The following is a 16257-nucleotide window of genomic DNA, read 5'->3' as shown; positions in this document are numbered from 1 at the left end:
GGTCCGTATGAATGTACGGTGTAGTTCCATGGTTATATGTGCTAAGAATGTGAAAGTTGCAGTTGAGGGTGGAGGAGGTACCAAGAGATGCATCCTATGACAGTCTTCAGGCCTCACTGTTGCCCATTTATCCTGTACAAAGTATTACTGTAAGAGAGACTACTTCTGATGGAAATATCATTCAGGTTTAGTGACCAGAAAAATCTTGCCACTTTTAAGGGAAATTTTAGTTCCAGTGTGTGAAGTAAATGCACATGAGTTCTGGGCAAGAGAAGCTTAAGAACATCACCACTGTCAAGTTCTCTGTATTTGGCTGGCATTTAGCTTATTTCTGGAATTTCTACCATTGGCAGAGCTCATGAACAGCTACTGAAGCTGTCAGGAAGTAATGTATCTTCATTCCCTTCTAAAGAGATTATGCCCAACCATATATTTATTTATACAGAGTCTTAACAGAATTAGCAATGTAGGTACATATGTAGGGAAGGGTGTATGTGCATGTAAATGCAGGTACGTGTGTGTGTGTGTGTGTGTGTCTTTACAATATATCTACTCACATGTAGCCAAGTCCTAAATCTTCATGCCCTCCAGAGGTTGAGAATATATTCTGAGGTTTGCTACAGTAGCCGGAAAGAAATGTTTTCCCCTTGAATTCCTAATTCAGCTTGTTTTTCTTCCCACTGTTGGCCATATGGGCAGTTGTGGGAGCTTGGTTCAGTGCGCTTGTACTCCTAATGCTACTGAGAATCCTTGGAGGTGCCCAGCTAACAGGTTTTGCTCATGCCCTCAGAGTAAATCTGATCTCTGGATTTGGGGTCAGGAAGAACTTTTCATTTGTGTCAAATAGGCAAAGAACAATAGATTTTTTTGGCCGTCTTCTTTAGCAGGGTCCATGACCAGCTTTCTTGAGTCAGCTGAGCAGAATTAACCTGAAAAATGCATCCCATTGTACTGGCCAGGCACTGGTTGCAACCTTTTCTCTCTTGCTCGCTTCCTGTGGCACCTTCCAGGTCCTTCACCGTGTGCTATGGGGTGTGTGATGGGCACTCCCCACACCTTGGGGAGCCTTTTGGACAAATGGTGGCCTGCACTATGAATGTGGTCCAGGAGGTCCCTTCCAGGCCTGTGCTCTTGTACTTCCCAGCTAGCAGATGGTTTGTGGCCAAACTGAAAAATTAGGAGGAAAGAAACAACAGGACAAACCAAGGGTAACCATATGGACCATGTGGACTGTCACTAAGACAGTCCTGTTTTAAACCCTTCTCCCAAGTGTCCCATCAGTGCATTCAAATGAATGCTTTTTATTCCATTTTCAGTGGGGTGCTCAGGAAAGGTGTTTGAAACAGCACTGTCACCACGAAGGCAGGTGTTTTCCAACCCGCTTGGCTGAGACTGGAGCTTGGAGACAGCCGAGCATGCTGGAGAGTGGGTGGAGCAATTTCCCATTTTGTGACCAAGTTGTTCTCATCAAATCAAAATGGAAAATGTTAGTGTGTGGTGATGGATTGGGATTCCCCCCCCCCGTGCCCCCAACCCACTTTTTTGGCCAAAAAAAGGGAGGAAAGAGTTCACTTCAAGTTGAGTTGAATCATTTTGTATGACTTGAAATAAAGCTTGAAGTGAAATGAAAAAGAGTGAAATATTTCTTTCCTCAATCCAAAATATTCAATTCCATGTTTATTTTCTTCTTTTTTTCTTTCTTTCTAATTTAGGTGCATTTTGAAACACACACATCCATTTGAAGTGAGACACCCAAATGTTTTGTTTCAAAAAGATCAAAACAAAATGTTTCCAACCATTTGGAGCAGCATATTGGGGCTAATTTACTGTTCACTGAAGATTTTTTTCCTAGCTCTTCTTACGAGGCTTGCTTATTTTGGCCCTAATCACTATTCATTCTGTACTGGGAATCAGTAATACTGCTTCAATCTACTTCATATGCCATTTACTTCTACTGGCCTAATCTAGACACAGCATTTGTATTTCCTTCTTTTTTTGTGTGGGGACAGAATAGAAGGATTTGTTATGATGGGATGAAAGGTTTTAGGGAGGTCTCTTTTTGGCCCTGATAACATATAGCTAACAACAGTCTAGCTGAACCAGGGAATTAATTGCCAAAACCAAACAACAGAAATCAATATTATAATCTGCCCTGGTTTGGAACAGCTCATTGATCGAGGCTAGTGAAAGGTAGGGTCGTGTTTTTGAAATGAAAAGGCTAAAGTATCCATGTGGTTGATGACAACGCCCCAGCATGGTTCAGTGTGCTGTACACATTCCCCTTAGACAGGCACAGAGGTGTTTGCTGAGAGTAATAGCCAAAGAAATGAAACCCACAAAGAGGATTACTTGTTCTCCCTCTCTTTCACCACGCCTTCCCCCCGACTGATGATCTTGTATCCCTAGGCTAGTACTCAGGACTACAGGAACTAAAGACAAGGTCACCTCTGGTTCCCACTATACACAAGCTCTACCATCTTTTAACCCAGACAAATAGCACATCCAGTGGCCTACAGGTCTGCTGTGTTGCTGTTTTATTCAGCGTGACTTGGATGCTGTCTGGCAAAACAATAGTTGTGTATGGGAATCAGTTAGACCAGGTGATAAAAGCACTAGCCTTAGCCTCCAATGCTGTAAATGGCATAGCTCCATTGACTTGCACCAGCAGAAGGTCCACTGCTACTAACCATCTACAATATGTCAGATAAAGCCTGTACTTTCCAAGCTCTATACAAGAGGGAGGCTGAGCGTAATGCATGCGCACCCATTGCATTAGCCAAACCCAGCATTTGCATTCGGAAAAGTATTTGAACATGGAATCCAGCTAACTGCACGTGCAAATTGGGCAGTAGCGTGTGAAATTGGCTGGTGTATGCGAGGAAATGGGGTTGTACTTTCCTAGCATATGCCTCACCACTTGTGCAGGTCTCTATTGCTCCTTAATGGAAAATAGACTGGACACATTTTATTCTGTGAAAACGTCCCTAGGCAAACATTCTCTGAGATGAGTCTGGACAGCACAATTCAGACCTGTTCAAATCTGTACCTTGGAGGGTGACCAGATCTGGGTTTGCTACTGGCTCCTCTCTTCATGTTTATATTTCCTGATGACTTCCTTGTTTTCAATAACTGTTTAACGGCCTTTTGCAAATATCCCATGTGCATGTCAGGTTTTTCATATTCCCGTGAGAGGAGCGTTTAATGACTCAGGATTCGATCCTGCTGGACTGTGGCTGTGGATGCCGAGGCAGCCATGCTAAGCAGTGTGTCAGAATACTGAGTGTGCTGTGTTACTCAAAGCCCAATAGTTGGAAGTAAACTCTGGGGAGCAGGCGCTGCATGCTTCTGAAATGGCAAGATCACTGTGCCTTGCTTATGTCATGAGCCATTGAGCTGCTAGTTAGGGAGATGCTCTTCCATGGGAACTGCTACTTGAATAGCTATGGCTGGTGCCCACAACAGGTTGTTTTGACTTTCTTCTAAAGCCCACCCTTCTGCACACACAAACCCAGTTTGTAAGGTGGCAAGAGAAGTGCCTTGAATCCACAAAGCTCCATTCAATTTGTGCATGACTTTCTTGTGCAGAATTTCACCTAAGCCATTGGTGCATCTATGCTCTGCCTTCACGATATATTTGCTCTTCCATCTCTCATACGCACTCTCACATACACATGTACCACTGTTCAGTTCAGTGCAGAAGCTGACCTTCATTACTAAGCACCTTGCACATTTCTGTGAGTGTCTCTGCACAAGCAAGAGAAGGCTGAGAGGTGATCCTGTGGCCACCTACAAATTCATTAGGGGGACGCAGCAAGGGGTCAGAGATGCCCTGTTCACCAGGGTGCCTCTTCGGGTAACAAGGAACAATGGTCACAAACTGACAGAGAGCAGACTTAGGCTAGATATCAGGAAAACCTTCTTCATAGTAAGGGTGGCCAAAATCTGGAATGGGCTTCCAAGGGAGGTGGTGCTCTCCCCTACCTTGGGGGTCTTTAAGGGAAGGCTGGATAGGCATCTGGCTGGGGTCATCTCACCATAGCACTCTGATCTGTTGAGGTCCCTTCTGACCTTAGCATCTATGAATAAGCTTTGAGCACCAGGTGCTTTGAGGGGGAGCTTTACTGCTCCATCCACTTTGGCACCTTTGTAGTTTGGAGATTCAACCAGGCAAACAGCTGAAGTACCCTATAAATTGTTGCCAGGTCTCAGCCATTGAACAATAATATCACTATATTTGGTGTTTTTATTAAAGCCGCTGCTCCTTGAGTTACGTGATTTCATGAGAGGTTTTGCTTTGCTTTTAAAACAAAACAAAAACAAGTTTGCAGTCCGTCTGGCTTTCCTTTGTGAACGTGAGATGTGAGTCTGAGGCTAAGTATAGACAGTCAAAAAGCCTGAGGCTGAATTGACTTAGTCTTTGCAGGTTAGTTTAAACTGCAAAGATTGAACCAATAAGCAAATGAACAGACTGCTTTTGATTATGGAAATGTATCCACATGCCTGCAGTGGCTCAAGCCAGAAGCCAGGGGGTGCTACAGCATGGCTCTCTGGCATGTAGCCATCATGGGCTGCGTGTTCACTTCCTCTTCCTGCTGTACCCAAGGTCTCTGGGATTTGCAGCCGAGAATCGCAGTAGCAGGACTCTGCAGGGTTGCCCATCACTTCCTCTTCCTGCTTCCAGGTGCCTCTGGGATTTGTAGTTCACAGTCACAGCCGCACCAGGTAAGCAGGGCAGGGCAGCTCTGTAATCAGGGGAAGGGAAGTTTAACCCCCCCACCCTGGCCCCAGCCCCCAGCGGGGGTTTGCCTAGCGGGAAGGGGGTGGTGAGCCAGCCCTCACTGCTCCACCTAGAGAGCAGAGGGGCAGGGCCAGGCCCTCTCTCTGGAGCAGACAGCATAGCCCAGCCCAGAGCTGCAAAATGCTGGGGGACTCTGATTTAACCTGAACCAGGAATGGGTCTGGGACAGAAGTTGCATAAACCGGTTTGACCTAAATCAATTTAGGTATGATACTACATTCAACCTGGTTTATCTTAAACTGCTTTTGGCCACTTTGACACTGGTTTATGTGCACTGAACTTCTATTCTGTTACAGGTTTAACTAGTTTCTGATCACTTAAACCAATTGTCACAGGATGCATCTCTTGCTGTAACTTCTGTCCTTAACCTAAAAGCCCAAACATGAGAAGAAGGCAGTAAAATGAGTCCAATGTATCATTTTTTAAAATATATCTTGATTTTAAGCCAATCTGATCATTTTGGCTTTCAAATATTCTTGATCAGCAGGGCTACATATTTTCACAATGTTTAAAAAAGTTAATAGTTAATACACTTTAGTAATATTACTAGTTAATACAGCCACATAAGCAGCATCTTTTTCAAAGCTGCTGAAAAACTATAGTTCCTAGTATCTTCCATGACAACTGATTTTCAGCTCCTCAGCCTAGCTACATCCATTTAGACATTCTGTTTGAAAATGTTGGCTTTTGTTTCAAGAAGCAAATAGCATGCGTGAGAATTAACATACGTTGATAGAGAAGCTAAAATATATACTGCCACCAATTTTCTGACTGGTAGGAAATACTCTGCATTATTTACACAGATTGCCTTCTCTTTCTGCCCCCAGCATTCGTTTATGTGGGAGTAGTAGTTATAGTAATTCTGCTTCAATTTCTCCCTTACAATGTTCACCTCATTAACACAAGCTCTTCACCACTTGCACAGTGCTTCTGGTACCATGCAAATATTTACCTTGTTCCATTGGCTTCAGTGGAACTATGCCTACAATTAAGGTGATGTATGTAAGTGTTTCAGGATCAGTGTTTGAATCCAAATCTTTCCAAAATACTCCCAGCAGAAGATACAGTTACAGGTGTGCTGTGGATACTGCATGCTCTGGAAATGAATGTACATGATTATATATAATACTTTTTTCCACTTGAACTCGTTGGCGGGTAACAAAATACATAAGCGGACCAACAAAAAACCTTCCTATAAGTAGACGTATAAGTTCTCCCCAGTGGGATGCTCCAGGAGGCTATTGGAACCATTCATCCTGCCTGTATACAGACTATTTGTCATAGGTAAGTGAAGTGCAGAGCTCCCAGTGTCAGGTGCCCTTTGGCAAGGGGTTAAGAAAAAATGTTGTTATGACAACAACAGAGCATGTGTCAGAGACTTTGCTGCCATTTCATAAATAAAAGCGAATGCTGTTGAATATAGATCGTGCTCTTAGACACCAGTGCAACATAGTCTTTGTGCACATTTAATCTCGTCATCTTTTTTCAAAAGCTGCTGGTTGAACTGGGTTTGCTTGAATGTATGTATTCAGGCTGCAGCCCAGTTGGAACTGAGTTTTAAGCTCACCACGGGCTAATAAATCCTGTGTTCTGCCAATGTACAACCTCTGAGTTCCCCCTGTATTCACAGGTAGGCATATTGCATTTGATAATACTATATTTGCTCAAATAAAAGGCACCACTGAATTGAAGACTCATCTAAATTTTCTGACTTCAATTTAAAAAAAAAAAAGCAGCAAACAGAAATGTAGAAAACAACTTCCACAGTGCATATGAGGGCTTTTACCTTTTTAACTCAAATTTAGGAAGACATTTCTAGAAGCAATATTTAGATATAATACGTGTGTCTTGCATTGAAAGCAATATTGTATTTAAAACTGTACAGAAATTGGAAACCATGTGGACTCAAGTAGAAAACCAACATTATAGAATATACATGCCTAACCAATAGTGTTTTGGTTGAAATGCTTCTATACTAAGTATCATGTGTGAAAAGAGAAAAAGGACTTGTGATGGACTTGCCGGTGCTGACTTGGTCCAAGGGTTTTGTAAAGTTCAAAAATGACTGGTGGAGGGGGATTTCCTTTTCCCCATCAATCGGGCCCTGGAAAAGGAAAAGGCTTGTCCTCTTCCTCACCTAGGGGCCAGGTAGGGACACCAGACCTGAGAGAAGACTCACTTCTCTGGTCCCTTGATTGGGTCCCGCCAGCCACCTGGGGGGTGGAAGGAGGACAAAAGGGGCAGCATACTTGGCTTCAAGGGAGAGAAGATCAGCAAGGGACAAGAAGAGGGGCACTGAAGAGCTGGTAAGAGCTGGCCAGCGGGGTAGAGCAGTTGCCCCAGAAGATCCCTGAAGGAGCCTGGTGCACGGGACAGTGCTTGGAGGACTTTCGCCTGGGGACTGGAGCCTGGGAGCCGCAGGAGGTGGCTCAGCTCCAACCCTCTTGGCGTGCAAGCGGCGTGCAGAGGGCCCCAGCAGGGACCGGACTTTCCCAAGCCACAGGCAGCAGCTTGGCCCCAGGCTTCTGGCACATGCCCGGGCAGCAGGGTCCCAGCGGGGCCGAAGCGTCTCTGGTGTGCCAGTGGCATGCAGAAGGTCCCAGTAGGGACCAGACTTCCCCGAGCTGCAGGTGATGGCTCAGTACTAGGCACCCAGTGTGGCTGGGTCCCAGTAGGGACAGAAGCTCTCCAGCTGGGAAGCCAGGAGCTCAGCGTGTGAAGCGGCGTGTGGGAGATCCAAGCCACAAGTCGCAGGCAGCAGCTCAGGCCCCTGATTCCCCCCAACAGGAGGCTGGGCAACATGGCTTGCAGCAGTTGCAGGGAGACTCCCTGCAAGAGTCCTTGGGTGGTTAGTGGTGGAACCATCACAGGAGGCCTGGCTCTGATTCCCAGTCAAGGCAATTGAGGGGTGAATTGATTGAAGAGGGAATCCCCACCTGGGAGGCTGGTTCAAGGTTTGATTCCCAGTCAAGGCAACTCAGCGGTGAGTTGTTAGGAAGAGGGAACCCCCACTGGGGAGGTGGGATCCTTATCTATTTCCCCCACCTCTTCATAGGGTGTCTGCATCTCATATTTTCTTAACCCACTTCTATTTTTGTTAGCCCACATCTTACATTTTGTTAACCTGCGTCCTGTACTTTGTTAACTCATGCGCCATATTTTGTTAGCACTCTTGTGTATTTTGTCAACCTGCGTCTCATGTTTTGTCAACCTATCTCTTGTCAGCTGAATGGGTATGCCTAACCATTGCTGAGATCTTCCGTTCCCCCAGGGTACTTGAGTGTACACTACACCCCCTGGTATCTATGTTATGTCCTAAAACCTTGTCTCCCTCATTACAGGGTATATGGTTATGTCCCCACTGGTGTTCTGTCTCTGCTCTATAGGGAAAGGAGGGCCTCCCCGACGCCTCCCACAGTGCTCCGACACCCACTCCGATCCCTTCAGTTGGAGAGGGGTGTGTGTCGAAGTACCACCCAGGTTACAGGCTAAAAAAAGGAAATAAGTGAAATTCTATCCTCATGCATACGCACATCTTCCACTGACTTTGACAAATTCAGGGGAAGTAATCTATATTCAGGCTTCCATTTGTCATGATGTCTATTAAATACACGTTAGTGGCTTTTGAATATTTAGGACTTTAATATATGAAGCTATTTGCACTGTGTGAGTCTTATTGTGCTAAAGACCCCTCACACTGCTCTGGCAGTGTAGAGGGGCTTTATAGGAAATTACAGTGGAGAGAGGCAAATGTGAACTGGGTGGTCAGAGAGGGGGAGAACTGATCAATCCAAACATGACGGCTGCGTCAACTGATACGCTCTTGTTTACACTTGAATGGCTTTCTTCTTGTTGTGTTTTATTTCACAGAACACACTGAAAGGACCATGTTTAGACTTTTTTTTTTACATCCTGGGCTGAGTTTCTTCCTTGACTTTTCTCCAAAGGGCTTTTCTCTTTTTGAGGAAACAAACACAACTCTAGATGCATGTTAATTTCACAGCCATTCACGGAGAGCACTCAGATTGCAAACTTGAAATCCTCGATATAATGAAACATGCAGCACTGTACTGTCACTCATGAAGTCCCAAAAATCCAGAGAGGTGGCAATAATATGTATATTTCAATTAAAATCAAAGAGCTGTTGCCCGGCAGATGTTAAACTGTGCTTGTGGAAAATCCAAAGTTAACAGAAGTCCAAGATACGTTACAAATTCAGGTCTTTCTTTCTAGAAAACGATATCGGGGTTTTACAATAAAAGTAATGCATTTAGATGCCGTAGCAGGCCTCAGGGTCTGCCACCCCAGCACCTAGTACCCACTGTGGTTCAACCCACCTGCCAGCTCTTTCCTGGACCCACCTCGCCTCCAGTCTCTTGCCTGCCACAGCGTGGGCATTATCTTTTGGGTAGTTGGGGGAATGGTCTCTGTGGTCAGGGTAACCTTGCTGGTTCCCTCAACGATTAGCTCTGCTTTCGCAGCTAAGTCTGGGGTCGGTGCTCCCCCTGCCCTCAAGTGCTTCCCCATGAAGGAAGTGCTCCCTCAGGCTTCAGAGCACCTGTTGGGGCTTTAGTTGTCCCAGCCTTGGCCTCTTTTTTTTTTGCCCACACCCTCAGCCTTGGTCCACTGTCTAAGACCTTGGCTCCTGGGCAGCAGCACTGACTTGGCAGCAGCCCCTCCTCGGGCTCCAGTTTCACCCAGCTAGCATCAGCTCTCTAGCTTGGGGCTGACTTCTGTCACTGATAGCGGAGTGCCACCCAGGTACCCCCACCTGTGGCTTCCTCCTCCCCTGTAGCCACAACCTGGTCCTCCAGTAGAAAAACTCCAGCACTAAACAGTGACCTAACTGGTCCTAACTTAAACCCATCTGGGACTCTGGCACTCAAGCCCTGCTGCTCAGGTTGGCTAGCTTCCATCCTTCCAGCCCCCAAGTATTCCTCAAGCTGGCTTGGCTCCTTGCTGCAGCCAACTCTCTCCTGGAAGCAACGCATCCTCTCACAGCCAGAGCCAGACTGCCCCTCACATGGTCAGGAACTGGTTTTATATGCCCAAGTCCAGCCTTCTTTTGGCCATGTGACCGGATCGCTTGCACCCAGGGCCCAGGTGCAGCTAATTGCATCACTAATCCCCTGGCCTTTTTAGTCCTTGGCTCAGTCCACCTGTGTAGCTACTACTTGCTACCATTTCTAGCCCTGAGTTTCCTGCCCTCCCCCACCTTCCTAGTAACAGGGACAGGAGTTCCCTGTTACAGATGCAAATATTCCAGTACAAACAATGCACTCAAAAATATAAGTAAATGACCTGTCCAGAGTTAAATCAACATCAAGAATGGCCTCAGTGTTGCTACAGCTTTTCAAACGCTTGCAGAAATGTATGTTGTTCCAGCTTGTCATTTCCAATCCACTACATTCCAGATGTTTCTTTTTACTTAGATTAATACCATCATGTAAGTTGTGATGGCATAAAAGAACACATTTAACCTCAGCTGAGTTTAGTGTAGAGCAGCGTACGCTCTCTAGAATTACTCGTCTCTGGAACCTCTGCAAAGTGAGACCAGTTTATGACAAGTTCTTGCCACAAGAACATTCATAATATTAGGGATTAGATGAAAGTGTATTACTGAAGGGATCGAAGAAAGATGCTCAGATTATTTAGCTGATATTTTCCTGGAAAAAACTGTGCAGTTGGCTCAATGTACATTTCTCTGCATTTTTTTTCAAACCTATATACACTTAAGCATGCTTACAGTGGCATAACTAGGGTGAAGCAACCAGGGCAGCCACTCTGGACTCTGCCTGGAAGAAAGGGGAAGTTAAAAAAACAAAACAAAACAGCTTCTGCTACAGCCACACAACTGCCATTGCGATCATGCATTGCAGTGGCAACCAGGAGCTGCGCTGTGTGTATGGGAGCTGGGCAGCCCAGGCAGCTGGCCATGTCGTTACACCTCTGTATGCTCATGGCTGTGGCAAATCATCAGAGTTTTATGCAAGTTAGGATATAAATATGCAAACCTATCTGTTTGCAACCTTAACCTTCACAAGTACACAGATTTACCTGTTTAAAGCCAAGTACATGACAATACATGTGCATTTGAAACCTTGCATTATGTTTGGCTCTTGTATGTTATTTTCATGAGTGGAAGTTGCAAAGTAAAACCTATCATCATTAAAATGACAGTCTTCTAAAATGATCGTTGTACTAGAATTACTTAGATTCATAGAAAATTTCCTGTTCAGTTATTATATTCATGATGCTCTTAATATTGCTTTTTTAAAGTCTTCTGTCTGGTTTCATGCAAGGCACTTCTAGTAAAGTAATCTGGAGACACCCAGTTGAAATTATGAGCAGCACTATAGTCTACATTTACTCTGTCAGTGTCAGCCTCCAACAATACAAGCATATCCTGGCACACATGAACTTACATGTCTAACACATACACCTACATAAAATAAGACAGATATGTGCATATGCCCATGCACAGTTGGTGCCTCAGTACATGCAGATACCTCATTTGAGCCTGTTCACACATGCAGTGAAAATCTACATGCACAAATATGTTGCCTGAAAATATGCATGCAGTTTTGCAAATCTGACTGTAATGGGCAGGATCAGTAGCTATTGTTTTGGGTTCTTTTTTTTTAATTGAAACAACTTTCACACATTCAAACAGAAATATTTTCAACACCATCAAAAGAGATGAATTCTTAACTGGCATGTCTTGCCAGCAGTTTCCAGCAGACTTCCCCAAATTAATCTGCTTAAGAACTGGCCTAGTACAGACCACTATTCTGAATGCACATACAGGAGTCAAGATTTTGCATGTTTTCAAAGGTGCTGAATGCTCAGAGTTTACATCTGAGAGGCCAGGTTGGGTTTTTGACGTTTTCTCTTTAATACCTCACCTATAATTCCATAGGATCTCACAGCACGTATGAGATACTGTGTGCTCCCCACTGAAATAGTTATTCTCCACTCCCATACTAAAAACAATTATGGTGAGTTAGGCCATTATTTATACAAATACATTTAATCAAGAAGAGCATCTTCATAGACACCTTTAACATGTTTTTGTCATCATAATGACAGAGGTATACAACCCTAGAAAATGAAATATCAGTTGAAAATGAGGGGCGTTGCTAGGCACTATGATAATTATATGTTACACATAAATTGCTCTTATGTTGAAAAAAGGTTAATAGCTCATGAAAATGCATTTACCCTTCAGGTCTCCATTGAAGATGATGTATTTTGGGATCAATCCTATGAGGGCCCAATACCTGCTGCAAGGTAAAGACCAAACACAATTCTTAAAGAACAGGAATGAACCCCTAAATCCAACTGAGTTGTTCACAAATTAACCATTCTTTTTCAAAGAAATGCTTACAAGTAACACCCATGTTTAACAAATGAGTTGGGTCCATGCTTATTGGCCTCACTGCCAGCCAAATACCCATACATGGAATCCAACTGTACAAACGCTTTGGCTTGCAAAGTGTCTGACAAGTGTTTTCATGTTAACATTCATTAGAAGACTCGGTCAAGCAATCCATGCTTGATTAATTGATTATCCCACGGTGACAGTTCATTTTTCGAAATAGCTGCCAACCTGAGAAGGAGCAGGACAGTCAGCGCAATGACAAAAGACACTGACAGACCAACACTAGACTTATTGAATAACTGCTAGAGTGACACACCAGCATCTACAGAATTTAATCAATGCCTCAAAGATATAGCAGAGCTATAAAGCCTGTTTATTTCTCTTTTGTGCATTTATGAATTGTTAATGCAGTCAATACATATTAGCTTCATTTATTGTTTGGCTAAAAAGCAATTTGAATTTTCTAAGTTGGAGTTGCCTCAATATCAGTTTTTGGACAGTGAAATTTATGAGTACTTACAGATTTATAAGGTTTTATTGATGGCTAAAAAGCCAAGCATAATTCCTGACTTTGTTTATTCCAGCATTACAGAATTAGTACGAGTTGACACTGCAGTGCTTATTGAACAAATTCATTTTCCTGGCACAGTGTGTGTTTTGCATTTTCTGAGTTAGGGCTGGAAAAAATGGATGCACCAGTGGAAGCTAGCGAATAGCAACAGCACTGCAAGAGGATTTCAAGCTAGAGCTTTGCAAGGAGCAAGCTATCAGCCAAAGTGAATTATTTGTAGAAAATAAATGAATTGGAGCATATCAACCCTGGTGTAAAAGTACTGAAGTCAATAGGATTACTCTGCTGATGAGTTTGGCCCAATATCAATTTGTAGAGGATGCTTGATTGACTAATTATTTGAAAGAGTTTAAGAGTATTGGAATATAATTACCAGATACCACAGCCTGCTGCTTTCAGATTTTTTTTCTTTCAGCTGTAGAAATAATAATATGAGAGGAGCTTAATGGCCCAGTGTACAGTGTGCCTCTTTGAGTTCAAGCAATGCATGGACAAATTTCCATGATGCATTTCCGTGTTGCACCTTAAAAAAAGGAACCAGGACTTATCTCATCTTCAAACTTATCCCATGGGCTTATGCTTGTTCCCACGGCAAGCACGAGGAGTTCTGCCATTGACGTCAGCAGGAATAGAATCAGCCCCCCTTCCACCCCCCTCAGCCCTACTGTAGTCTTCTAATGAATTCTGAAAAGCTTTATGACCTGACCCAAAACCCTTCAACTGAATGAAAGACTGTAGAGCGAATTCTTCTCTATGTACCTCATTTTCTGTATTCCAGTGTTATTTCAGGTTTCAGAGTTATCAGCTCATGGTATTTTTATTCCTCACCTAAAACATGAGCTGTTGTGAGAATGATTGTGGTGCCACAAGCTGAAGATCTTTTTTTTTTTTCTTTTACCAAGGAATAAATAGCTGAAGGGTCATATCTCCTTCCTTAAAGAAAATGCATTTTTGCCTTAAACAGACATCTGGGCAATCCCAGGCTTAAATATTCAAGGCTTAGGTTATGTTCTTATATATTTTATTCTGCTCAAAATTTTTCTCCATGCAGACAATTCACTAAGTTACCACACAGTATAAACAAAGTAGTGTTTCAACTGCTGTTTTTTAAAGCTTTTGAGGACACTTCAGAATAGACACCCCCCCCCAGGGATGACTGGTGCCTCCTGAGTCTGGGGAGGCACAATTTGTGGGCTGGACCGGGGGCAGGCCAAAAGCCCCATATCCACTCCTATACTTCTGTGCCATGGCTTAGTGCCCGCCCCCAACACACCACCAGCTCACGTGGCAAAAACTTCCCTATCCTGAGCAGTGCTGAGTCAGGGGCCAATCTTGGGGGGGAAGGGGGGCATGTGCCCCCCCATCAGTTGCCTGTGCACCCCCAACTCTCTCTTGTGGTGGGGGTGAGGGGAGGAGAATGAGAAGTGACAGATTAGAGACAGAAATCTTTTAGGGATGGAGATCAAAAACTCTGGATTTGCTTACATCAGAAAGGGATTGAACACCATGGGATGAAATAAATATGCAATACAATGAGAACAGAGGAAGTAGATTGGGTGCTTCCATTCATTCTTTTTCACAATATAAAAGCCAGGGGGTGAAATTGTAATTGAAATAGACTGCCACTGAAATCTGGCACTGAAATTCCTTGATCCTTTTTTTTATCCATAAGACACGCAGCCTGTGAAACTCAGACACAGGATATCATTAAGGGCAAGAGCCTAACTGCACTGTTAAGGCCTTTTATGCATGTAATGGGGATATTCAAAATACTAATAGCATGTTTCAAAATGAAACGAAGCCCTGGAAAGAATACGAACTTCCATGTGTTAGTGGATAGGCCACCTTACATTATTGGTAGGACCCTACTTAAATCGCAGCAAGACAAAGAGTTTTTCACAGCCTGCTCTCAGCATGCAGAACTGATGTTGTGAGCATTTTGCAATGGTCCTGCCCCTCACCTCTGGTTAGTGGAGAGGCCGCACCCCTTGGCCCCGATTGGCAGAGAGGCCTGGGGGAGGAGGAGAGATGAGACGGCGCTTGCCATCTTGATTGCTGGCTGCTTCTCATGCTGGCCTGCCCCTTGGTGCTGATTGGTAGAGAAGCTCCAGTGGGGGGAGGGGGGATGAGGGAGCAGCCCTTTGCCCTTTGTGCCACTCCCCTAGCTGGTGCCTTCCCCTCCCGGCAGCAAGGACCTCTGGCTCCCACTGGGGAGCCAGCACTTTATTTTTACTAAGCTTTTTTGTTGATTTCATAGATTTTGCAGACAATCCTGGATTTCATAGTTCCTGTGAAATCTGCAAAACCATGAATTAAGTAGATCTCTTATTATTGGGAATTAGAAGGAAACTCCCTGAGTGCTGATTATCCCATACTGCAGAGTTTCTTGCATTTTCCCCTAAAGCATCTTGTACTGTCCACTGTCAGTGACAAGATATTGTACTACATGGACCACTGATCTGTTTCACAATAGCAATTCCTATGTTCCTGTTACAGGGGGCTGCTAGCTGTCACTTTAATGGCAAATCCTGTTACAGGAATAAAATCTCATAATCCTTGACTCTGGCACATGGTACTCAACATGATGGATATTTAACTACAAAGCTTCTGGGGGGCTAAGTAAATTTTGTACAAAAATTCCAGAAAATAAATTATATTTGCATACTTCCATTTAAAATCATGGGTTATATATCTGCTGCTTGAAAGCTGTTACTCCAAGCCTTTTAATTGAAATAACTACTTTTCTGTGCTGTTCAAAGTGTCTTTTTACAACTTGTGATAATGTAGAAAAGCCAGTGAGGTCTACATGTCACTAGCAATTTTCCTCTCTACTGCATTTTTAACTTGTTTACTACGGTACAAAGCAAGAAAAAGATACTTTGAGAGAGCCCACCAGATACATTATCCACTCGATGGTTTGATCCTTTTAAACTTGTTCATTAGGAGTTGCAGTCAGTGAGACCGTGAGAGAGAGAACCAGAGTTGCACACTATAATGCACCCAACCATTACACGGTCTATCACAGTACTAAAAAACCTCTTTTATGTCTATTTCCATTCAGTATGAGCTGAAAAGTGTGGCAATAACTAAAGAGTAAATCCATTCTTTATTTAACAAAGCCATAGCTGCTTTCTCATTTTTTAATAATAAAAAATAGATAACTCTGAGGAATCAAAGCTAAAAACCATCAGAGTGGAGCTGGGGGCCAAACTATTCTCTCTTTTGGTTGGGATGCAGGCAGGATTTTCACAATGGATGCATGGGATAGAATATATTTCTTCTCTGCGTAATGTGTGGCTTCTGCATAATGTGTGGCTTTTGGAGAGTTTGTTTTTGCTTTACAGTCTTTATGATTCAGTCCCTGGGCTTCTTAGTTAGCCTTTCCCAACACATGCATAACTAATGAGTTTTGTGCCCCGAGTAGGGATAGGGGGAGAAGTAGAGTGGTCTTACCTGCCTAGGGTGTCCCAGTGTGGAGGTCCTAGGGTTGGATAGCTAGATCTGCTT

General features: G+C 43.8%; 1 protein-coding gene and 1 long non-coding RNA gene across 4 annotated transcripts in view; one reads left to right on the top strand and one right to left on the bottom strand.

Annotated features, from left to right (window-relative positions):
- CHST8 (carbohydrate sulfotransferase 8) overlaps window positions 1–16257 on the bottom strand; it is a 285704-nt gene that overhangs the window by 176645 nt on the left and 92802 nt on the right. The window lies entirely within an intron of this gene.
- Window positions 1–16257, top strand: part of LOC132243606 (uncharacterized) — a 267778-nt gene that overhangs the window by 215821 nt on the left and 35700 nt on the right. Inside the window, exon 3 of one of the 2 annotated variants that reach the window (XR_009455293.1) lies at window positions 12027–12088. The exons of the other annotated variant lie outside the window; for it this stretch is intronic. This is a non-coding gene — a long non-coding RNA (uncharacterized LOC132243606). The remainder of the gene's footprint in view (window positions 1–12026; window positions 12089–16257) is intronic. 2 annotated transcript variants of the gene reach the window in all.

This window comes from Alligator mississippiensis, chromosome 10 (genome assembly GCF_030867095.1).
Source record: "Alligator mississippiensis isolate rAllMis1 chromosome 10, rAllMis1, whole genome shotgun sequence".
Classification (NCBI taxonomy): Eukaryota; Metazoa; Chordata; order Crocodylia; family Alligatoridae; genus Alligator; species Alligator mississippiensis.
Note: the sequence above shows the minus strand (reverse complement) of the source record. Positions and strands in the feature narration are given on the sequence as shown.